Raw genomic sequence first — 26,854 nt, 5'->3', positions numbered from 1 at the left:
TTGTCCTGACTGAGGAGTTAGTAATTCGCCAGTGCAGATTGCCTACACAGTGAGGAACATGATAGCCCTGAGGATTCTACTACTCAAAATTCCGGCCATTGTTGTGCTATGCGCCAGCTGTCCCAAAATATCTATCCACCTAACGGTCATATCATTGAAGGGCATTTATGTCTTATCATGTCGGGCTGCTCCCTAGGCTATAAATAGCCGCCCCCTACAACCACTAGCTGGTTGGCCGCTCCGAGAGAAACTGACACTTGTCATTTGAGAGCAACCCATCCTCCGAGGTCTTTGAGCGAAAATCATCAAGTGAGGAAAAACCTAAAACCCAAAACCCAAACACCTACAAACCCCACGTGATTGAGCATCACTGAAGAGATTGATCCTGAGTGGATCCGACGCTTGTTACCTTTGAAGGCTGTGCTTCTTCCAGACGGTTAGGCGTCATGGTCTAGAGCATCCAAGAGGAATTGTGGATCTCCGAGTGACCAAGTTTGTGAAGGTTTGGAAGTCGCCTGAAGACTTACCACGAGTGATTGGACGAGGTCTGTGTGACCTTAGTTCAAGGAGAATACAATGAGGACTGGGTGTCTTCGACTAAGTGTCCTTGACTGGGTGTCCGGGATTGTGTGTCCTCGAGTTTAAATACTCAGCTGCTCCAACCAGACATACAACTGAGACAGCAGTTGGAACTGGTCTACCAAATCATTGTCTTCACCGAGCTTACTGGTTCTATTTCCTCAACTCTTTCATTTCCTCATAACTGTGTTGTGTGTTTGTTCATATCTGTGTTTGAAGACTTTGACTGAAGACTTTCTCAATTTCCTCAGTTCAATTTCTTCAGTCTGTTTGTCTTCATCCTGTGTTATCCTGTGATTACGCTTCCTGTACTCTGTGCCTGTCTTCATTTCATCATGATGACTATGCTTGTATTCTGTTATGTTTACTTTTGAGTACTTGTTCCGCTGCTAGTAGTTCTTCGCTAAGGAATTTCCTCACCGACAAATTCCTCAGTGAAGAATTTCGTAAAAATCGCCTATTCACCCCCCCCCTCTAGTCGATATAACGCACTTTCAATTGGTATTAGAGCAAGGTACTCACTTGTTCTGTGTGATTTTGGTTTAACTGCCTGGAGTTTTAGTTATGTCGACCGCAGGTATGAAGAAAGTGACATGCCCCATCTTTGACGGTCATGATTATCCCAAATGGAAGGCCGTGATGAGGAAGCGCCTCATGGCAATGAACAGTGAGCTGTGGACCGTCACTGAGATTGGTCTTACCGATCTATGCAAGATGGCAGACACTGATGATATTCGCAAGTACACTCGACTTGACATCATGGCGAAGGATACCATCTGTTCCTGCCTATCCAGAGATGAATTCAGGAGCATTATGCATCTTTGCAATGCGAAGCTTATCTGGGACCGAATCTCTGGCGTCTATGAAGGTCATCGAACTTGTCATGATCCCTGGTTTGAGGATTTCAAGGAATCACTCAAAACGATGACTTTCGAACCTGAACCATCATCTTCTGCACCGTGTCTCATGGCAAAATGTGCCAAGGTAACCGAATGTTCCTCATCCGAGTCTAGTGATGATGAATCTGATGATGATTTTGGAGCTAGCTATACAAAGGTTGTTTATATTGCCACTAAATAACAAAAGGCCTTGGAAAAGGTTCAAAACATGCTAGACAAAAGTGATGATATGTTGGGTGACGAAATGGATCGCACTAAAGCCTTGACTGTAAATCTTCAGAGACTTCAGACTAGGTTTGACAATCTTCAAGGCCATCATAACACTCTCTTATCTGATCATGAGAAGCTTTCTTATGAATTTCTTCAAAGAAAGCAAGACCTTGAGAAGCTAAGAGTGAGTTATGAAGATCTTCAGAAGGAGCGCGATTCATTACTTGCTCAACAAGTCAGCGCTTCTCAGGAAGAATTTGTTCCTCCATGTTTGAAATGCATTGAACGTGAAACTGCTAATTCTTCACCTGAATGTTCAAATGCTGCTAATGTTTCAAATTCTTCACATGCCTCTGCTATCACTAATTCCTCATCTGAGGACATTGCTAGTATCACTGACAATGCAGGGCTGAAGTAATTGTACACGACAGGCATGTACAAAAGCCTCAAAGGGCATCAGGCTCTTTGTGATGTGCTTAAAAAGCAGATCCTCAACAGGAACCCCTAGGAAAGAGGGTATTGCCTTTGAGAGAAAACTCAATGCTGATGGTACATATTGGAAGCCTGAGCAGTACCCCAAAACTACATGGGTTGCTGCAAAGGGACCTCCAATTGATCCATCTAACTTATCTGGATTTGCATGTGAATCTCCTCATTCTGATGATGAGTCAATTGACTCCAACTATAAGCTATTCAAAAATCACAATGCTGAAGTATTTGCTAGATATGTTGGCACTAACTGCAGGAATGGCTCCCCTATGCAGAAAATCTGGGTTCCCAAAAGATGTCTTGAAAATCTTTAGGTGAATGTCATCATGACACCACCTGTGAAGAATAGGAACCCCAGATCAAATTCCTCATACGGACCAAATTCCTCATATGGATCAAAGTCCTCATATGAAAATCATCGTGCTAACCCGTCTGTTTCGCAGGGAAGATCTAACAATTATGGATATATGCATTATTCTTCAAATCATTATGTCCATAAGTCCTCAAAGAATTTCTCTGCATTCTCTTATGCTTACTCTAACCCCTCTTATGTGAAACGAAATGGACTGGCTTCTATGCCATCCTTCTCGTATGGAGCTCGCAGAATGATGAACTCTTTGTTACCCCTTCAGATGTGGTTGGTGAAGAAAAAGAACTAATCTCTTCTGCAGGGTCAAGTCTCCAGACGCACATAATCGTCTGAAGAATTTGCTGGAGACCTGAGCATGCCTATAAGGACGCAGGCTAACCATGAAGAAATGAACTTTCATTTCTCACATCCTCATATTGCGCTGTTAGTTCTTTTACTTGATGAAATTGATCTGATGAATTGATGTCATATTCTTCACTGATGAAGTATATGACTTTGTAAGCTGCACTAATTCATCTGCAGGATGATCAACCCAAATCCACTGAGTGGGTCCTTGATAGTGGATGTACAAACCACATGACTGGTGACAAGAATCTATTGATGGATGCTCCATTATCTCCATCGCATCTGAAGCATATCGTCTTTGCTGACAAAGGCAAAAGTCAGGTATTGGGTCTAGGTAAGGTTGCAATTACAAAGGATCGACACATGGACAAAGTCATGCTTGTTGAGTCCTTAGGATACAACCTTATGTCTGTCTCAATGCTTTGTGATCTTGATATGGTTGTTGTCTTTCGCAAGTACCGTTGTGTTGTGGTTATGGAAGCTGACAATTCCAAAGTCTTCGAAGGCTTTAGGAGAGGATACCTGTATATTGTTGATTTCTCTAAAGGACCACGACCAGCCGTGTGCTTACTTGCAAAAGCTTCAGAAGGCTGGCTCTAGCATCGACGACTTGGTCATGCAGGCATGAGGAATTTGCACATGCAAGTACCGTTGTGTTGTGGTTATGGAAGCTGACAATTCCAAAGTCTTCGAAGGCTTTAGGAGAAGAAGCATGTCATTGGCATCAAGAATGTCAAATTCCTCAAGGATCACCTATGTGGAGCCTGTGAAGCTGGGAAGATGACCAAGGCCAAGCATCCAGCGAAGACTATCATGACCACCACTCGTCCATTTGAATTGCTTCACATGGATCTCTTTGGTCCTAATCATTATTCTGCTATTTCAAATGAAGCATGTAGCGACCCGATCCGAATGGATCAAGTCTCTGTGCTTAAGTGTCATCCCTGGATCGGTATGCTGACACACACAGTACTCGAGGATTTATAACAGAGGTAAATCACATGTATAAAATAACGTAAATACTATTACCTCGATCCAAATAGCAGAAGTAACAAGGTTGTGGATTCCCATCAACACCAACGGCAAAGTTGAGTGTAGAAATCGTAACCCTAACATATCACTTACTCGTCGTAAGATAATCCTGCAACATGAGACGTTGCAGCGACAAAGGGTCAGTACATTGAATGTACTGGCAAATTCACATTGTAGAGCAATGATGAATAATGGCTATCACTACATGCATATATGGCTGGTGGAAAAGCTCTACGGTTATAAGGTTTTTGCGAAAAGCCAATTTTTCCTACTGCAAAGGAATAAATTTTATTTAACTATCATGGTGGTTGTTAAACATTGAGAATGGTTGACAGCATTCTCAATCCCAATTAAGCATCATCCTTAAAACCCAACAATATTCATTTAAAGTAACATGATGAGATTCACATGATAATCCAGGTACTAGATACTCAAGACGTCCATAACTGGAGACACGGCTAATCTTGATTAGTTTATACACTCTGCAGAGGTTACGCACTTTTCCCCACAAGACTCGATCGCCTCCGTTGGATTTCTCGCACTACATGGTGTTTGAGAAACGGATGACTGAGACATAGTCTTTCAAAAGTGCTAGCACCATACGATCGGGTAGACCGTACCACCTACATCCCCTACATCTGCTAGTCTACCACTGTAAGAGTTCGCACGACTTAGTCAACTATGCTAGAGCCCATAGTAGCTTGTGGCTGCACACGGAAGTTTCTAGTATGAATAATCTCATGATCCCTTTGAGCCTGGGTGGTGGTCCATAAAAAAATAGGCAATCCTGGTCTACCCAGGTGCCTAGACAGGCAATCCTGGAATACCCAGGTGCCTCAATCCACCCAAATGTGTGTTTAAGTTGCCACCTTATGTAAACCATTAATTAACAATCTCACATTTGTCATGAATACTCTCAAAACTCAATCCACGTCTACGAGCATAGCATGGCAATGTAAGCATAACGTAATAGTAACTCCCAAGGGTTTGATAATAAACAGGTAATATGTACTACCTCAACTACTTTCCATCCCCCAATTTAATTAGATCCTAATCATGCAATGTTGGAGGTTTGATATAATGCAATAAAAACTGGGTATGAAAGAGGTATGATCAAAGTGTGAACTTGCCTGCAATGTTGATGAAGATGATTCGCACTCAAAATCTTGATAGCTCTACTCGTCACACTCCGGTCAATCTATCGTAATCAAGCAATAGTAACCACACATAAGCAATCACTCAAAAGACCAGAAAGATCGAAGAAGTCAATTCGGAAAACATCAAAACCAAGCAAATAGCTCTTTCAACATAAAACAATTTCTAACAGTACCAAAATTATGTGAATTTGGCCTTATCAGAAAGTTTAGGTCAAGAGCTTTAATTTGCAAAAAGAATCAACTCAAACGGAGTTACGGATAAAAAGATATGATCAAAAGAAGATTCGAATCAAATCTGTTTGAAACAGATTCAAAAAGTTTTCAAAATCTTATTCAAGTTGGTTTAATTTGTAGAGGGGCTCGAGACGAAGATTTAGGCATTGGTTTCACTGCGTTTGGACAAACGAGCAACAAGATACGAAGGTTCTAAGATCAGGGACTAATCTGCGACAAAATTAATCGCGGATAGGTCCCTGTCAAAATTTTTTTTTTTTTACCTTCACTATTCCGGCGATCACCGCCCGCGGCGGCGCTGCTACAGGGCAAGGGCGGGGCGAGGTGCAAAACTAGCGCCCGGGGCGGCTTATAAAGGCCTCGGGTGGGAGGAGTCCGGCCCGGGCACGCTGTGTAGGTCGGTTCACTTTTTTTTAATTCAGAAAGAGGTAAAACAGAGAAAAGAAATATCAAACGGAGTCCAAAAATTATGAAATAAATTTCTATGGTCTTCTAGAAATATTTACGACTAAGTGAACATTTTTCTGGACCAAAATAAATACTTTTAAAAATGCATTTTTTCCTAAATTAATAAAATAAACTCTGAATAAAATCCGAATAAAAATCCAATAAAATTATTTTGACTCTAAATTACTTTTCCAATATTTCTCAGGTATTTTTGAGGAAGTCCTATTATCCTCTCTCTTTATTTTATTTTGAGAAATAATCGGAAAGAATTTAATACGGTCAAAATAGATCCAGTTTCATATTTGAATTAAGTTCAAAATGAATTTTAAATAAAACCCCAACTCTCTCATGTTGGTCCTTGAGTTGCTTAGGTTTTCTGGATCACCAAATCAAATAAAACAAAATGCATAAAAATAAAGAATGCAAATGAATAATCCATATGGTAACATCCAAATTGAAATTTATTTTCAAAAGGACGTTAAATTGGATTTCTTTGAAACTTCCAACTCATATTTCATATAATTTGAAGAAGTCATTTTATCTTCTCTCATGAAAATCATTGAGCTGCATAAAGTTTCTGAAATGGAAATGTTTCCAAATGGAATTCAAATATTTTCAAAAACCCTTTTCATTTAATTAAATGGAAGAAGTCATATCATCTTCTCTCTAGGGTTTTGTAGTTGAAAATAATTTGAATTCAGGAGATCATAAAATGCAAATGTGAAAGTTTGGGAAAGTCCTTTTATTCCCTCTCATTTAACTTTCAAAAAGCTTCAAATTTCACTCAATTTCACACAAGCAATCAAACAATCAATCAAATCTATCTATTTAATATAACATTCCAAAATTTAGAATTTTGGGATGTTACAAAGCATCTCAATATGGCTTTGTTATTGTTGATGATTATTCTCGCTACACATGGGTACACCTTGTTACTTACAAACATGAAGTGCAGGAAGTCTTCAATCGATTTTCCTCGAGGGCTTCAACCAACTTTGGTGTGAAGATCAAGCACATCAGAAGTGACAATGGCACTGAGTTCAAGAATTCTGGTCTCGATGACTATCTTGATGAACTTGGTATTACTCATGAGTTATCTGCTCCTTACACTCCTCAGCAGAATGGCGTCGTGGAGCGCAAGAACAGGACTCTTGCTGAGATGGCTCGCACTATGCTTGATGAATACAAAACGCCTTGTCGTTTCTGGACTGAGGCAATTGATACTGCGTGCCACATCATCAACAGAGTATATCTTCACAAATTCTTCAAAAAGACTGCCTATGAACTCCTCACTGATAAGAAACCCAATGTAAGTTATTTCAAAGTCTTCGGTGCTAAATGTTGGATTAGAGATCCTCATCACAACTCAAAATTTGCACCGAAAGCACATGAAGGTTTTATGCTTGGTTACGGAAGATGTGCGGTTTGATGAAACTAATGGCTCGCAAAGAGAGCACCTACCTACTGTGATAGATGAACCAGCACCTGAGGAAACTATCAAGTTCAAGGCTACTGAGGATGTCATTCCTACTGAAGAATTTGCTGAAGAATTCATTCCAGAACATGAAGAACATCGAGCTAATGCACCTAAAGAAAATGCTGAAGAAAATGGTGTTGAAGAAAACGCTGATCAAATTCTTTAACGACAACCAGCTCATCCTCGCATTGCAAAAGAAGTGCAAGTTGAAAAGATCATCAATGACATCAAAGCGCCAGGTCCTCTCACACGCTCAAAAGCTTCACATTTGTCTAACTTTTGTGGGCAGTATGCTTTTGTCTCTATTACAGAGCCCACTAAGGTAGATGAAGCATTTCTGGAGCCTGAGTGGATTCAGGCCATGCAAGAGGAATTACATCAGTTCGAGCTTAACAATGTCTGGGAACTGGTCAAACGTCCAGATCCTCGCAAGCATAATATCATCGGCACAAAGTGGATCTACGGCAACAAGCAAGATGAAAATGGCCTTGTGGTGAGGAATAAGGCACGGCTTGTAGCTCAAGGCTACACACAGGTTGAAGGAAGTGATTTCGATGAAACTTTTGCACCTGTTGCTAGACTTGAGGCTATTCGCATATTACTTGCTTATGCTAACCATCATGATATCACCTTATATCAAATGGATGTGAAAAGTGCATTCCTCAATGGTAAGCTTGAGGAAGAAGTATACGTTGCTCAACTCCCAGGTTTTGAAGATCCAAAGAATCCTGACAAAGTCTTCAGACTCAACAAGGCCCTCTATGGCCTCAAGCAGGCCCCACGGGCTTGGTATGATACCTTGAAGTAACTACTCATGAAGAAAGGCTTCAAACCCGGTTCACTCGACCCTACTCTTTTCACTAAATCTTATGATGGTGAATTGTTTGTGTGCCAAATATATGTTGATGATATTATCTTTGGCTGTACTGACCAACGTTATAGTGATGAATTTGCCTATATGATGAGTGAAGAATATCAAATGTCTAGTATGGGAGAGTTGAAATTCTTCTTAGGTCTTCAAATTCGTCAACAACACAATGGCCTATTCATATCTCAGGAGAAATACCTCAAGGATGTACTGAGGAAATTTGGCATGCAAGATTGCAAAGGCGTCAAAATTCCTATGCCCACAAATGGCCATCTGTGCACCGATGAAAATGGTATTGACTTCGATCATAAGGTATACCACTCCATGATAGGTTCCTTATTATACTTATGTGTATCTAGGCTAGATATAATGCTTAGTGTCTGCATGTGTGCCTGATTTCAAGCTGCACCGAAGGAATCACACCATAACACTAGTAGAAAAAGGGTCAAACGTGAAGCACATTAGTGCCGGTTTGATTTTGGCCCAGTACTAATGGTACCATTAGTACCGGTTCGAACGGATTTGCATTAATGCCGGTTCGTGTTGAACCTTTAGTACCGGTTCGTGGCACGAACCAGTACTAAAGGGGTGGTGGCAGGCTGGCGTCAAGCCGGGGCCCCACGATCACCTTTAGTACCGGTTCATGGCATGAACCGGTACTAAAGGTCTAACCTTTAGTACCGGTTCGTGCCATGAACCGGTACTAAAGGGGTCTGACCTATAGTACCGGTTTGTGACACAAACCGGCACTATAGGGCAATTTTCAAACTCTACCCCCCCTCCCCGTGTGTCGCCATTTCAGTTCTGAAAAAATCAAAAGAAAATGATAAAAACTTCAAAAAATAAAATCCTTCGAGAGGTAGTTATATTACTACATCTACTAGTTAGGAAAATTTAAAAACTACAATTTGGACATGTTTTGCAAAAAGTGTAGGGAAAATGTAAAACGGCTATAACTTTTGCATACGATGTCGGAAAAAAACGTATAATATATCAAAAAATTCAGCACGAAAATCCGCATCCGATGGAGACCGCCTCCGGCCTGTTTGGAATTTTTTAGAATCCTCAAATTCCAAAAGGAAAAAAGATATGGTCAAATTTCAGTTTGTTTAAAAAAATTGGTTAAATCTGGTCAAACTACTTATTCAAGAAGTATTAATGTTACTACATAATTATTCAAGAATATTAGTGTTACTAAATAATTATTTCCATTTTTTGAATTTTGGTCAAATCTGGTCAAACTGTGGTCAAACTATGGTCAAACTTATTCAAGAAATATTAGCGTTACTAAATAATTACTATTTTTTAGAATAATAGTTTCAAACTCAAACGGTGAAATGTGTGACTTCATGCTCAAGCTAAACTCCTGAGGGTTAATAGGATTGACATCTTACTATTGTCAGGAAAACAACAAGTGCAGACTCGGAAACGAAGGAGAATAGAACCCGAAAGTTAAGCGTGCTCGAGCTGGAGTAGTGAGAGGGATGGGTGACCGGTCAGGAAGTTAGATGATTTGGAATGAGTGATCCACACTTGAGCAGTTAAGAGAGGTGATTAGAGACTAAATCATCAAATAATTCAAAAAAAAAAATCAAAAAAAAATTCCAAAATTTTCAAAAAAAAATTCAAAAAAAAACCTTTAGTATCGGTTGGTAACACCAACCGGTACTAAAGGTCCCCCATACCAGGGCGCGAGCTCACGCCACGTGGTGGCACTTTAGCGCCGGTTCATGCCAAACTGGTACTAAAGGGGGGGGCTTTAGTGCCCGCCCTTTAGTGCCGGTTATGGAACCGGCACTAAAGGCCCTTACGAACCGGCGCTAAAGCTCCGTTTTCTACTAGTGTAAGGTTGTGAAGCATATTCTTCGATATCTAGCTCACACACCAACACTTGGATTATGGTACCCCAAGGGCTCGGCTTTTGATCTTGTTGGATATTCTGACTCTAACTATGCTGGTGATCGTGTGGATCGCAAGTCAACATCTGGTACATGTCATTTCCTCGGACGATCTTTGGTCTGTTCGTCCTCGAAGAAACAGAACTGCGTATCACTATCTACTGCTGAAGCTGAGTACATTGCCGCTGGTTCTTGCTGTGCCCAATTGCTATGGATGAAGCAAACTCTCAAGGACTACGGCGTCAACATGAAGAATGTGCCTCTCTTCTGTGAAAATGAGAGTGCCATCAAGATTGCTCACAACCTAGTTCAGCACTCGAAGACAAAGCACATTCAGATTTGTCATCATTTTCTTCGTGATCATGTGTTGAAGGGCGACCTCTCTATTGAGCATGTGAAGACAGAAGAACAGCTAGCCGATATCTTCACAAAGCCCTTGGATGAGAAGAGATTTAGCAAGTTGTGGTGTGAGCTAAATATCCTAGAATCTTCGAATGTTCTGTGAAAAGGACACTCATCCTAACACTTATACAAAATTGATGACTTAGATGTGCAACACATGAAGAAACGTTTTTCTTCAATCAATGAAGAATAACACTCTTAGTGTGAAGAAATTAATGAAGAATTTGATTCTCAGAACTCTACGATAATTGTACGCGGTGTCTGAAATCGTCATTCTTATACGGTGGGTCACGCCACCACCAAAAGTTGAAATTCCTAAAATTATTCATATTCTTCAACTTTGCATAGTCTTCACTGGTTCCATCGTTTTTATTCATTGGCTATATATATATATGTATATATATATGATTTTATGTCCTCCACTTATTGCTATTTCTTCAAGTTGGTTTTCTGCTAAGTGAATGTGATCGGACCCTTCCCCTCTATGTTATACTCAACCCAATCTGTTCACAAATTCTTCATGTGCGTTCTATTTGAAACTCGTTCAAAATCTTCACTGTGTCCTTGTCAGCTGAAGAAATTGCGAACGGAACTTTAAAACCTATCTTATCTAAATTTTCGGCTTTGCCGCTCAAACCGTTCCGCATCCACGATACACTTATCCACTCACCCACGATCTAACACGATCTCCACCTCTCACTACGTGGGTGACACATGTCATGCAAATGAGAAGGGTCAGGGGCACGTTCGTCCAATTTGTTCGGGCGAGCAGTTTTTTCACTGTGGCTATAAATACCTCTCCTTCCCCTCTTCACTTCTTTTACTCCGCTCGACCTCTCTCTCCGGCTCGAGCTTCTCAAACCCTAGCGCCGTTGCTACTTCATCGCCGCCGGTGAGGAAGAGCTTCACTGCCTCGACCTCGTCGCCGACGTACTCGCGCCGACCGCGGACATCTTCACTCCGTCACCGCCGTAGCCATCTTCCTCCGCCAAGTTAGCGCGTGGAAGATCTGCACAGACGAACTTCACATCTCCTCACTCCAGTTCGTCGTGTTCTTCGTCCAGGGTAATTAAAAGTTACGTTTACTACCCTCGTTGATCCGAATGATTATCTACAAAATCTTCAAAAGTGTTTTTCTTCATATATTCACACACTGAACACCTTATAAAGTCATCTGTTCTTGATTTGTTTCTCTAAGCATCATTTTTCTTCAAGATTCCTCAATTATGTGGATCATCGATCTATACAACTCTGGAACCTAAGACAAAGAACGCTCAAGACTCATCTGGTCAAATTCCTCAAACCTGTTCATTTTGAAAAACCTTATGAGAACGCATATGACCTCTCCAAATTCCTTGCAACTATACTCTGTTCACAGGTACACATGTCAGCTGCTGAATCACTAGGTTCTCATCAACTTAACTCATTTGCTGCGTTCCTCGAAGAAAAGTTGCATACTTCTTGAGAGAATTAGATTGTTCAAATTCCTCAACTGAAGAAAATGGCTGATGGTAAAAGGCCACAGAAGGGAGGAAAGAGGCCTGAGGTAAATACAACGTTTGAAATCCCTTATGACATATATGCTGGGTACTGCACACCTACTGAGGAAACCAAGAATGAGAGCAAAGTACGCATTCAGAAGATAGAGAGGAGATGGGCAAGATTATGGAGGGAGTACAGATATGTCACTCCTAAGTACATGAAGAAATTCGCACTCAATCCTCCATGCCCAAGAGCTCCATTGGCACCTGGCCAAATAGCAGATCCCACCAGCCTCAAGCGCGGTGAGGACTATCCTGATGAATGGGCCAAGCGCCAAGGCAAGTTGGCTAAGCAAGCCAAAGAAGCAGTGAGGAAATTCAATGAAGACTCTGCTGCTGCTGCTGCCTCTGTTGAGGTCCTTGCTATCAAGCCAAAGAAGGCTATGTCAAAGAAGCCTGCGCGCAAGCCAAGTGCTTCCTCAGCAATGCCCTCCTGGCCAGAATCATCAAAGCCCTCACGACCAATTCCTCATGCTGCTCCTGTTCCTCCAAAGTCCTCAGCTCCTCCGCCAACGCCTTCAGCTGTTCCGACCAAATCCTCAGCACCTGTGCATCTCTCTTCGTGCCAAAGGACTGCCGGCATCTCCATTGCCTCAGGTGTCTCGGCTAGTTCCTCAGCTGCACCAAGTTCCTCAGCTGGCCCCTCACTGCTGAAGACAAAGGCCACTGCTGGACGAGGTCCACGCCCAAGTCCTCAAAAGAAGCAAGTCACTTTCCAAGTGCCGTCTGATGAAGACGAAGCTGATGATGATGAACTTGCAGAAATCATCAGAGACAGGCAAGTCAGGGCCGCTAGAGCCAAAGGATCAGAGGTGCCACTGCTTTTGGATCCCAAGCTGATCCTCGACTACATTGATGATTGGCACAAGGACCCCAACACTCCCTTGCCTGACTTCAAGCTGACTCCTGGCCAGAGTCACATGCTGACCCACTTCATTCAAGAAGAAAAGTGGAAATTTGAGAAGGCCAGGCAGATCAAGAAAGCGGAGTACAAGAGCGCTATCTGAAGAAAAACGTTGTCTCTATGACAACTGAAGAACTTGTCACTACTCAGACTGAGATTAAGAAACTCAGATGACTTTGACGCATATCGCGCTGATTGGCTTGGATCCAAGGTTCGTTTTGTGAAACTTGCAGATAACTTCACTTCCAATGTTGCAGCCCCAACGCAATAGGAAATTCCTCAGGCTGAAGCAATCAGGCTGCTGAAGATAATGTGAGTTCCAGGGCTGATGACTACATTCCAGCCGCTGAAGAAATTGCCAGGGCACCCACTAGTGGTTTGCCTGAAGAAACTGAAGAACTCAGGGCAACTTCATCAGTTGTACCTGAAGAAAATCAACCAGATTCCTCAGCTGCTCCTGCACCAACTTCAACTTCAATCCTTCCATCTGCATCGGATGTGAAGAAGACCAAGGCTGCAGAGCGTGCTGCAGTGAAGAAAAGGAAAGCATCTGCTGCTTCAGATTCTTTAGCTCTGAAGAAAATGAAGCCTATGACAAGCTCATTTGCAAATCCGATTGATGTTGTTCCCATATCAACCAGGCCATCAAAGGACCTCGTTCCTTTTGATGAAGAATATGTGATCCCCAGCAGATCTGATGAAGAAATTCATTTTGCTGCTTCGTCTGAACCATTGGATGAAGAAATTGAAGTGGATGCGACCCCTTCAACACCTATCATCTCCTCGCCCGTGCCTCAGTTCACAGCTGAAGAGGCTGGTGTTGAAGAAATGGAAGATGATGATGTGGACATTGGCTGCTCCACACCCGAAATCAGTGATGAATTCTGGGAAAGTCAGCATCCAAACTCTCCAATGTTCACCTCTCTACAGCAAATTCCTCAGTCCCCCACACAAACTGTTCACATGGGCTCTAAAGAAACTCATCCCACTGCATCCGTCCATGAGGAAATTTCAGCCATTAGCGCTGATGAAACTACTGCTGCTGAACAACCAACTACGCAGACTGCCACTAAGGAGGAACAAGAAATTCCTCAGCCTGGAGAACCTGTGATTGAGATTCCTGAGGTCGTGATGCAACTCACTGACACTCCTCTGTCGAAGCCAAAGGATCCATTCTCACGCAAGCAAAAGTTCAAGGCTGATGATTTCTTCGGTGAGCACGTATTCTTCGAAGACTACAACCCATATGACTCTGCTCGCATTAGGAAGAGGCATTTCTGGACTGCCAGTCAAGCCAATTTCTATTCCTCAGTGTTGTTCAACAAGGAGAAGATTTTCTACCATGAGCATATTCCTCACGTGGATATGGAATCTCTGCCGTGCTTTGCACCAGTCCTCGGTGTTCTTCACGATGCTAGACTGCTCAACTTTTGCTTTGACATCTGCGATTGGAATGAAGAACTGATTCTTCAATTCTATGCAACGCTGCACATCACCGGAGATGTTGAAGATGTGAATTCATGGGTGCTGGACTGGATGTCTGAAAACACTCACTACACTGCACCAGCCTCTGAATTGCTTCGTGCTCTACCACTCAGTCCTCCCCTTGAAGAAGCTCGCTGCATCTACAGTGAACCTGAGCTCACACATCATTACATGCAGGTGCTGATGAAACCTTTAAGCCAGGTCAGGCACCAAGAACCAAATTCCTCATGAAGGAATTGCTGTACGTGCCCAGAACTGTCTATCATATTCTTACGAGGACAACCAGTCCTATCAAAGGCCACGACTCATATGATGAGGAAATTGTTGGCATCATGAAGAATCTGGTATTCAACATCGTTCATGGCATTCCTGTCAATTATCACGATTTCTTCATGAGGACTATGGCCAATGTTGCACTGTCTTCGTTTGAACTGAAGCGTTATGCACCTTGGATCATGAGATTCCTCGGGACAAGGTCTTCACTCAACTACAAAGTTGATTTCCAGAATCACCTCAGGTACTTGCCCCCAATTGAAGTCCTCAAGCAGACATATTCCTCAGTTGATGGAAAGGGCAAGGCACCAGCTGTAATTGATGAAGGCATTCATCCATTGGATGGTCAGTTTCGCAAAGCTGCATCTTATTCCACCAATGATGACTCTGCCACACATGACTCTGCCAATGCACCAAAGTCCACTCCTCAAGCCACTACTCCGTGCGTGATGACTGACCGTGAACTTCTGCTTAGTCTTCACCAGAAGGTGGATCGAAATCACAAATGGGTTAAGCGTCAGTTTGATTCACTTCTTCACAACATGACTACCACACACAATGCAGTGAAGAAAAACCACTACTGCCTCCATCAAGTCTTCGGTCGCACCTGGGCAATCCTGTCACATCTGAGGAATATTTTTGAAGATTTTGGTATTTCTAAAGACTTTCATGAAGACTTTGAAAGTGAAGAAATTGGTGTGTCTGTAAAGACTTGATATTAATGCATGGAATATGAAGCTTGAAGACTTTCGTTTTCATAGTTTTGTTTTCTTGAGTCATAGGAAACACTGTACTGTTAAAGGGGGTCGAGGAAATACTAAGGAAAAATTTCCATGTGATGCTCAACTCAAAATCCTACACCTACCAATCCCTTCGAGTGAAGCCATTGGAAATCTCTTACAGATCTGTCAATTTCTTCAGTGACAGAGACGAAGTTCTTCTGGTCTCTGAGAAATTTGTCCTGACTGAGGAGTTAGGAATTCGCCAGTGCGAATTGCCTACACAGTGAGGAACATGATAGCCCTGAGGATTCTACTACTCAAAATTCCGACCGTTGCTGTGCTATGCGCCAGCTGTCCCAAAATATTTGTCCACCTAACGGTCATATCATTGAAGGGCATTTATGTCTTATCATGTCGGGCTGCTCCCTAGGCTATAAATAGCCGCCCCTACAACCACTAGCCGGTTGGCTGCTCCGAGAGAAACTGACACTTGTCATTTGAGAGCAACCCATCCTCCGAGGACTTTGAGCGAAAATCATCAAGTGAGGAAAAACCAAAAACCCAAAACCCAAAACCCAAACACCTACATACCCAAAGTGATTGAGCATCACTGAAGAGATTGATCCTGAGTGGATCCGACGCTTGTTACCTTTGAAGACTGTGCTTCTTCCAGACGGTTAGGCGTCATGGTCTAGAGCATCCAAGAGGAATTGTGGATCGCCGAGTGACCAAGTTTGTGAAGGTTCGGAAGTCACCTGAAGACTTACCACGAGTGATTGGACGAGGTTTGTGTGACCTTAGTTCAAAAAGAATAAGGTGAGGACTGGGTGTCTTAGACTAAGTGTCCTTGACTAGGTGTCCGGGACTGTGTGTCCTCGAGTTTAAATACTCAGCCGCTCCAACCATACGTACAACTGAGACAGCAGTTGGAACTGGTCTACCAAATCATTGTCTTCACCGAGCTTACTGGTTCTATTTCCTCAACTCTTTCATTTCCTCATAACTGTGCTGTGTGTTTGTTCATATATGTGTTTGAAGACTTTGACTGAAGACTTCCTCAATTTCCTCAGTTCAATTTCTTCAGTGTGTTTGTCTTCATCCTGTGTTATCCTGTGATTACGCTTCCTGTACTCTGTGCCTGTCTTCATTTCATCATGATGACTATGCTTGTATTCTGTTATGTTTACTATTGAGTACTTATTCCGCTTCTAGTAGTTCTTCGCTAAGGAATTTCCTCACCGGTAAATTCCTAAGTGAAGAATTTCGTAAAAATCGCCTATTCACCCCCCTCTAGTCGATATAACGCACTTTCAAAGAGGTGTTACGAGGGGAGAGGGAGGCGCCAAGGGCTTGGTGCGGCTGCCCTCCCCCCCCCCACTATATATAGGACCCCTAGGGGCGCCGACCCTAGGAGATGGGTTCTCCAAGGGGGGCGGCGGCCAAGGGGGGCTTGGCCCCCAAGTCAGGTGGGGCGCCCCCCACCCCTAGGGTTTCCAACCCTAGGCACATGGGGAGGCCCATGGGGGGCGCACCAGCCCACCAGGGGCTGGTTCCCCTCCCACTTCAGCCCATGGGCCCCTCCGGGATAGGTGGCCCCACCCAGTGGACCCCCGGGACCCTTCCGGTGGTCCCGGTACAATACCGATTACCCCCGAAACTTTCCCGATGGCCGAAACTTGACTTCCTATATATAAATCTTCACCTCCGGACCATTCCGGAACTCCTCGTGACGTCCGGGATCTCATCCGGGACTCTGAACAACTTTCGGGTTACCGCATACTAATATCTCTACAACCCTAGTGTCACCGAACCTTAAGTGTGTAGACCCTACGGGTTAGGGAGACACGCAGACATGACTGAGACGACTCTTCGGTCAATAACCAACAGCGGGATCTGGATACCCATGTTGGCTTCCAAATGCTCCTCGATGATCTCATCGGATGAACCACGATGTCGAGGATTCAATCAATCCCGTATTCAATTCCCTTTGTCAATCGGTACATTACTTTCCCGAGATTCGATCGTTGGTATCCCAATACCTCGTTCAATCTCGTTACCGGCAAGTCACTTTACTTGTACCATAATGCATGATCCCGTGACCAAACACTTGGTCACATTGAGCTCATTATGATGATGCATTACCGACTGGGCCCAGAGATACCTCTCCGTCATACAGAGTGACAAATCCCAGCCTCGATCCGTGTCAACCCAACAGATACTTTCGGGGATACCTGTAGTATACCTTTATAGTCACCCAGTTACGTTGTGACGTTTGGTACACCCAAAGCACTCCTACGGCATCCTAGAGTTACACGATCTCATGGTCTAAGGAAATGATACTTGACATTGGAAAAGCTCTAGCAAACGAACTACACGATCTTGTGCTATGCTTAGGATTGGGTCTTGTCCATAACATCATTCTCCTAATGATGTGATCCCGTTATCAATGACATATAATGTCCATAGTCAGGAAACCATGACTATCTATTGATCAGCGAGCTAGTTAACTAGAGGCTCACTAGGTACATGTTGTGGTCTATGTATTCACACATGTATTACCATTTCCGGATAACACAATTATAGCATGAACAATAGACAATTACCATGAACAAGGAAATATAATAATAACCATTTTATTATTGCCTCTAGGGCATATTTACAATAGTCCCCCACTTGCGCTAGAGTCAATAATCTAGTTACATTGTGATGAATCGAACACCCATAGAGTTCTGGTGTTGATCATGTTTTGCTCGCGGAAGAGGTTTAGTCAACGGATCTGCGACATTCAGATCCATATGTACTTTGCAAATATCTATGTCTCCATCTTGAACATTTTCATGAATGGAGTTGAAGCGACGCTTGATGTGCCTGGTCTTCTTGTGAAACCTGGGCTCCTTGGCAAGGGCAATAGCTCAAGTGTTGTCACAGAAGAGAGTGATTGGCCCCGATGCATTGGGTATGACTCCTAGGTCGGTGATGAACTCCTTCATCCATATTGCTTCATGCGCTGCTTCCGAGGCTGCCATGTACTCCGCTTCACATGTAGATCCCGCCACGACGCTTTGCTTGCAACTGTACCAGCTTACTGCCCCACCATTCAAAATATACACGTATCTGGTTTGTGACATAGAGTCATCTAGATCTGTGTCGAAGCTAGCATCGACGTAACCCTTTACGACGAGCTCCTCGTCACCTCCATATACGAGAAACATATCCTTAGTCCTTTTTAGGTACTTCAGGATGTTCTTGACCGATGTCTAGTGTTCCATGCCGGGATTACTTTGATACCTTCCTACCAAACTTACGGCAAGGTTTACATCAGGTCTGGTACACAGCATGCATACATGATAGACCCTATGGCTGAGGCATAGGGGACGACACTCATCTTTTCTCTATCTTCTGCTGTGGTCGGACATTGAGCTGAGCTCAATTTCACACCTTGCAACACAGGCAAGAACCCCTTCTTGGACTGATCCATATTGAACTTCTTCAATATCTTATCAAGTTATGTGCTTTGTGAAAGACCTATGAGGCGCCTCGATCTATCTCTATAGATCTTGATGCCTAATATGTAAGCAGCTTCTCCAAGGTCCTTCATTGAAAAACACTTATTCAAGTAGGCCTTAATACTGTCCAAAAGTTCTCTATCATTTCCCATCAAAAGTATGTCATCCACATATAATATGAGAAATGCTACAGAGCTCCCACTCACTTTCTTGTAAACGCAGGCTTCTCCATAAGTCTGCATAAACCCAAACACTTTAATCATTTCATTAAAGCGAATGTTCCAACTCCGAGATGCTTGCACCAGCCCATAGATGGAGCGCTGGAGCTTGCATACCTTGTTAGCATTCTTAGGATCGACAAAACCTTCCGGCTGCATCATATACAATTCTTCCTTAAGAAAGACGTTAAGGAATGTCGTTTTGACGTCCATTTGCCATATCTCATAATCATAGTATGCGGCAATTGCTAACATGATTCGGACGGACTTTAGCTTCGCTACGGGTGAGAAGGTCTCATCATAGTCAACCCCTTGAACTTGTCGATAACCCTTAGCGACAGGTCGAGCCTTATAGATGGTGACATTACCATCCGCGTCCGTCTTCTTCTTAAAGATCCATTTATTCTCTATCGCTCGCCGATCATCGGGCAAGTCTGTCAAAGCCCATACTTTGTTTTCATACATGGATCCTATCTTGGATTGCATGGCTTCAAGCCATTTGGTGGAATCTGGGCCTGCCATTGCTTCTTCATAGTTCGAAGGTTCACCGTTGTCTAACAACAAGATTTCCAGGACAGGGTTGCCATACCATTCTGGTGTGGAATGTGTCCTTGTGGACCTTTGAAGTTCAGTAGTAACTTGATCCGAAGTAGCTTGATCAGTATCATTAACTTCCTCTCTAGTCGGTGCAGGCACCACAGGAACATCTTCCTGAGCTGCGCTACTTTCCGGTTCAAGATGCAGTACTTCATCGAGTTCTACTTTCCTCCCACTTACTTCTTTCGAGAGAAACTCTTTCTCCAGAAAGGACCCATTCTTGGCTACAAAGATCTTGCCTTCGGATCTGAGGTAGAAGGTATACCCAATGGTTTCCTTGGGGTATCCTATGAAGACGCATTTTTCCGGCTTGGGTTCGAGATTTTCAGGTTGAAGTTTCTTGACATAAGCATCGCATCCCCAAACTTTTAGAAACAACAGCTTAGGTTTCTTCCCAAACCATAATTCATACGGTGTCGTCTCAACGGATTTAGATGGTGCCCTATTTAAAGTGAATGTAGCTGTATCTAGAGCGTATCCCCAAAATGATAGCGGTAAATCAGTGAGTGACATCATAGATCGCACCATATCCAATAGAGTGCAATTACGACGTTCGGGCACACCGTTACGCTGAGGTGTTCTAGGCGGCGTGAGTTGTGAAACGATTCCACATTTCCTTAAGTGCGTACCAAATTCGTGACTTAAATATTCTCTCCCACGATCTGATCATAAGAATTTTATCTTTCAGTCACGTTGATTTTCTACCTCATTATGAAATTCCTTGAACTTTTCAAAGGTATCAGACTTGTGTTTCATCAAATGGACATACGCATATCTACTTAAGTCATCAGTGAGAGTGAGAACATAACGATAGCCACCGCGAGCCTCAATGCTCATTGGACCGCACACATTAGTATGTATAATTTCCAATAAGTTGGTTGCTCGCTCCATTGTTTCACAGAACGGAGTCTTGGTCATTTTACCCATGAGGCATGGTTCGCACGTGTCAAATGATTCGAAATCAAGAGACTCTAAAAGTCCATCTGTATGGAGCTTCTTCATGCGTTTGACACTGATGTGACCAAGGCGGCAGTGCCACAGGTATGTGGGACTATCATTATCAACCTTACATCTTTTGGTATTCACACTATGAATATGTGTAACATCATGTTCGAGATTCATTAAGAATAAACCATTGACCAGCGGGGCATGACCATAAAACATATCTCTCATATAAATAGAACAACCATTATTCTCAGATTTAAATGAGTAGCCATCTTGTATTAAACGAGATCCAGATACAATGTTGATGCTCAAAGCTGGCACTAAATAACAATTATTGAGGTTTAAAACTAATCCCGTAGGTAAATGTAGAAGTAGCGTGCCGACGGCGATCACATCGACCTTGGAACCATTCCCGGCGCGCATCGTCACCTCGTCCTTCGCCAGTCTCTGCTTATTCCGCAGCTCCTGTTTTGAGTTACAAATGTGAGCAACCGCACCGGTATCAAATACCCAGGAGCTACTACGAGTAATGGTAAGGTACACATCAATTACATGTATATCACATATACCTTTAGTGTTGCCGGCCTTCTTGTCCGCTAAGTATTTGGGGCAGTTTCGCTTCCAGTGTCCCTTTCCCTTCCAATAAAAGCACTCAGTCTCAGGTTTGGGTCCATTCTTTGACTTCTTCCCGGCAACTGGTTTACCGGGCGTGGCAACTCCCTTGCCGTCCATCTTGAAGTTCTTCTTACCCTTGCCTTTCTTGAAACTAGTGGTTTTATTAACCATCAACACTTGATGTTCCTTTTTGATTTCCACCTCCGCTGATTTTAGCATTGGAAATACTTCAGGAATAGTTTTCACCATCCCCTGCATATTGTAGTTCATCACAAAGCTCTTGTAGCTAGGTGGGAGCGACTGAAGGATTCTGTCAATGACCGCCTCATCCGGGAGGTTAATGTCCAGCTGGGACAAGCGGTTGTGCAACCCAGACATTTTGAGTATGTGCTCACTGACAGGACTATTTTCCTCCATCTTACAAATGTAGAACTTGTCAGAGACTTCATATCTCTCGACCCGGGCATGAGCTTGGAAAACCATTTTAAGCTCTTCGAACATCTCATATGCTCCCTGTCGCTCAAAACGCTTTTGGAGCCCCGGTTCTAAGCTGTAAAGCATGCTGCACTGAACGAGGGAGTAATCATCAGCACGTGACTGCCAAGCGTTCATAACGTCTTGGTTCTCTGGGATGGGTGCATCACCTAGCGGTGCTTCTAGGACATATGCTTTGCTGGCAGCTACGAGGATGATCCTCAGGTTCTGGACCCAGTCCGTATAGTTGTTGTCATCATCTTTCAGCTTGGTTTTCTCTAGGAACGCATTGAAGTTGCGGTTGACATGAGCGTTAGCCATTTGATCTACAAGACATTTTGCAAAGATTTTTAGACTAATTTCATGATAATTAAGTTCATCTAATAAAATTATTTAATGAACTCCCACTCAGACAGACATCCCTCTAGTCATCTAAGTGATACATGATCCGAGTCAACTAGGCCGTGTCCGATCATCACGTGAGACGGACTAGTCATCATCGGTGAACATCTTCACGTTTATCGTATCTTCTATACGACTCATGTTCGACCTTTCGGTCTTCCATGTTCCGAGGCCATGTTTGTACATGCTAGGCTCGTTAAGTCAACCTAAGTGTATTGCGTGTGTAAATCTGGCTTACTCCCGTTGTATGTGAACGTTAGAATCTATCACACCCGAACATCACGTGGTGCTTCGAGACAACGAACTTTCGCAATGGCGCACAGTTAGGGGGAACACTTTCTTGAAATTATTGTGAGGGATCATCTTATTTACTACCGTCGTTCTAAGCAAATAAGAAGCAAAAACATGATAAACATCGCATGTAATCAAATAGTGACATGATATGGCCAATATCATTTTGCTCCTTTTGATCTCCATCTTCGGGGCGCCATGATCATCGTCGTCACCGGCATGACACCATGATCTCCATCATCATGTCTTCATTAAATTGTCTCTTCATCTATTACTTCTACTACTATGGCTAACGGCTTAGCAATAAAGTAAAGTAATTACATGACGTTTATGTTGACACGCAGGTCATAAATAAATTAAGACAACTCCTATGGCTCTTGCCGGTTGTCATACTCATCGACATGCAAGTCGTGATTCCTATTACAAGAACATGATCAATCTCATACATCACATATATCATTCATCACATCCTTTTGGCCATATCATATCACACGACATATGCTGCAAAAACAAGTTAGACGTCCTCTAATTGTTGTTGCAAGTTTTTTACGTGGCTGCTATAGGTTTCTAGCAAGAACGTTTCTTACCTATGCCAAAACCACAACGTGATATGCCAATTTCTATTCACCCTTCATAAGGACCCTTTTCATCGAATCCGATCCGACTAAAGTGGGAGAGACAGACACCCACTAGTCACCTTATGCAACTAGTGCATGTCAGTCAGTGGAACTAGTCTCACGTAAGCGTACGTGTAAGGTCGGTCCGGGCCGCTTCATCCCACAATGCCGCCGAATCAAGATATGACTAGTAACAGCAAGCAAATTGACAAAATCGACGCCCACAACAACTTGTGTTCTACTCGTGCATAGAAACTACGCATAGACCTAGCTCATGATGCCACAGTTGGGGAACATAGCAGAATTTTAAAATCTTCTACGCATCACCAAGATCAATCTATGGAGTCATCTAGCAACGAGGGAGAGGGGAGTGCATCTACATACCCTTGTAGATCGCGAGCGGAAGCGTTCAAGAGAACGGGGTTGATGGAGTCGTACTCGTCGTGATCCAAATCACCGATGACCAAGCGCCGAACGGACGGCACCTCCACGTTCAACAAACGTACAGTTGGGGAAGACGTCTCCTCCTTCTTGATCCAGCAAGGGGATGGAGAGGTTGATGGAGATCCAACAGCATGACGGCGTGGTGGTGGAAGCAGCGGTGATCTTGGCAGGGCTTCGCCAAGCCCCAACGAGAGAGAAAGAGAGAGAGAGAGAGAGAGAGAGAGAGAGAGAGAGGTGTTACGAGGGGAGAGGGAGGCGCCAAGGGCTTGGTGCGGCTGCCCTCCCTCCCCCCCCCACTATATATAGGACCCCTAGGGGGTCGCCGGCCCTAGGAGATGGGATCTCTAGGGGGGCGGCCAAGGGGGGCTTGGCCCCCAAGTCAGGTGGGGCACCCCCACCCCTAGGGTTTCCAACCCTAGGCGTAGGGGGAAGCCCATGGGGGGCGCACCAGCCCACCAGGGGCTGGTTCCCCTCCCACTTCAGCCCAAGGGGCCCTCCGGGATAGGTGTCCCCACCCGGTGGACCCCCGGGACCCTTCCGGTGGTCCCGGTACAATACCGATTACCCCCGACACTTTCCCGATGGCCGAATCTTGACTTCCTATATATAAATCTTCACCTCCGGACCATTCCGAAACTCCTAGTGATGTCCCGGAACTCATCCGGGACTCCAAACAACTTTCGAGTTACCGCATACTAATATCTCTACAACCCTAGCGTCATCGAACCTTAAGTGCGTAGACCCTACGGGTTCGGGAGACACGCAGACATGACCGAGACGACTCTCTGGTCAATAACCAACAGCAGGATCTGGATCCCCATGTTGGCTCCCACATGCTCCTCGATGATCTCATTGGATGAACCACGATGTCGAGGATTCAATCAATCCCGTATTCAATTCCCTTTGTGTCAGGACCCCGACTCAATGCCACATCGATCTAGCATGTAACACCCCATATCACTTTGCGGCCTCACGCACGGTATTCCCACGGGTGTCGCCTTACCTTTGCCCGGGACCGTTTGCGTCTTTTGGCACACGTATATGATAGTGTCGCTAGCATCCATATGGTAAGGAGCCCGGGATGACATGGCTAGTCGTAAACCTAGAGTGGCACAAACTTACAGGGACAGGCATCCATGACCCAGCATCAAACGTGTCGGTCATCAGCGAGTGAATCCAGGCTGTAGCACTGGGCTAGCAGGACTCCGGTGAACCGGGCTGTAGCGGGCTAACAGGACTCCGGTATTCATCGCGTGACATTTCCCCGAAGGGACAGACACAGGAACGAAGAAGGACACATGCCGGCCAGCCTAAGTGTTCCGGAGCAGTAGCAAGCTACCATGGCTCGGTGGAAACACTAGGAGACATTTCCCGGTAAGAGAGGCTACTAAAGATAAACAACTAGATAGTCAGATCCCACACATACCAAGCATTTCAATAACATACACACAATATGCTCGATATGTGCAATACAACATGGCATCACAAAATGACTCTATGACTCAGTAGTTGATTAGGCTCCGAGGAGCGAGATACTACAAACATGGGTCTCATGACCCAACAATCAGAGCATACAAGTCAAAGCACATGCGGAAGCTTAACATGTCTGAGTACAGACAACTATAAATGAAAAAGGCTGAGAAGCCTGACTATCTACCAGATCCTGCCGAGGGCACAAGATCGTAGCTGAGGTAACAAGCTAAACGTCGAAGTCCACGTGGAACTACTAGTGAGACTGAAATCTCTCTGCAAAAACATAAAATAGGCAAACGTGAGTACAAATGTACCCAGCAAGACTTACATCAGATCTATCTACATATGCATCATTATCAACAAGGGGACGGTGGGGTTTAACTGCAGCAAGCCAGCTTTGACTCGGTGGCTATCCTGAACTACGACTGCAAGTAACTCTTTTGAGGTGGCGCACACGAGTCCACATATTCACCATATCAATACACCACTATGGATCCGCTCCCGTCTCCCTACGAGAACGCCATCCATAGCACTCACGCTTATCTTGCGTATTTTAGAGTATCCACTTTCACTTGTCTATGAACTATGCAAGGGGTCCAAGTTTCCATATCCGAGGAATCCGGCTATTCGAATAGATAATGATAACCCTGCAGGGGTGTACTTCTTCACACACGCTCTCGCCACTTACCGCCCTGTACACGTCATGTACCTCGGCAACCTTCAAGCGGAAGCCAGGCGAGGGAGTCGGCCACGACCTGACTAACCGAACAAGTCTCTAGTCCAGGTTTATCGCCTATTCGGGTTCCATCCGCAAGGAGATCCGGCCGGGGTGTCGCTTACGGCCCCAAACGATGTGAGCAGGGTTCCCAAGCCCACCATCCGGGTGCTGCTTGGTACACCGGGCCAGTGTGCCTAGTCTGTCCCAAGCCCACCTGTACCGGGTGCCACTTGGTAGACTACTAACACTACCTACAAACACCAGAAACTAGTTGCAACTCCTGGACAGAGATCATGTTGATTAATAAGTCGAGAGGGGTCGAGTTACCGGAACCCAATGTGTGGTACTAACTGGTCATGGATCACAAACACAGAACTCAGTTCCTGAGGTCGGCTGCAATGAGACAACCCACCATGTACTCCTACATGGCCTCTCACCGCTACCTTTACCAAAACGTGTTCACACACTTAGCTCACACACAGTAGGACATGTTTACACGCCTCTGATTCATCCCCGATGAATCAGACCTGACTCAACTCTAAGCAGTAGCAGGCATGACAAACAAGCATGAATGAGTAGGCACAACAGGGCTCAAACAACTCCTACTTATGCTAGTGGGTTTCATCTATTTACTGTGGCAATGACAGGTCATGCAAAGGATAAAGGGGTTCAGCTACCGCAACAAGTAACGGATGAATCGTTGTTGTCCTAATGCAGTAAAAGAGAGCAGGAGCGAGAGAGTGGGATTTTATCGGAATGAACAAGGGGGTTTTGCTTGCCTGTCACTTCTGAAGATAATATAGCTCTTCATCGGTGTCATCGATCACATCGTCGGTATCACGTCTATCGAGAGGGGACAAATACCAGCAACACAGAAGGGAACACAATCAATGCAATGCACAATATGATGCATGATCATGACATGGCAAAATGAATGTGTTTTGGGCTAATGCAACTAGCAACAGATTAAATGAAGTTGGTTTGAATACAAGATTCAAATTCAAACTCCATATGTGATTATTCAAATGCCATTTAATTGATTTGTGCTAAACAGAAGCTATAAGTTGTTCTAACATGCATGAAAGTGGTACAGATGGATTCCTTGAATTTTTCTGATAATTTTTCATATATAAATTATTTAATTTGGAGTTACGGTTGAATTTCTATGAATTTTAGAAGTTTTAGGCATTTTCTGGAATTTCCTGAATAATATAAATCCAGA

This window comes from Triticum dicoccoides, chromosome 3A (genome assembly GCF_002162155.2).
Source record: "Triticum dicoccoides isolate Atlit2015 ecotype Zavitan chromosome 3A, WEW_v2.0, whole genome shotgun sequence".
NCBI classification, from domain to species: domain Eukaryota; kingdom Viridiplantae; phylum Streptophyta; class Magnoliopsida; order Poales; family Poaceae; genus Triticum; species Triticum dicoccoides.
Note: the sequence above shows the minus strand (reverse complement) of the source record.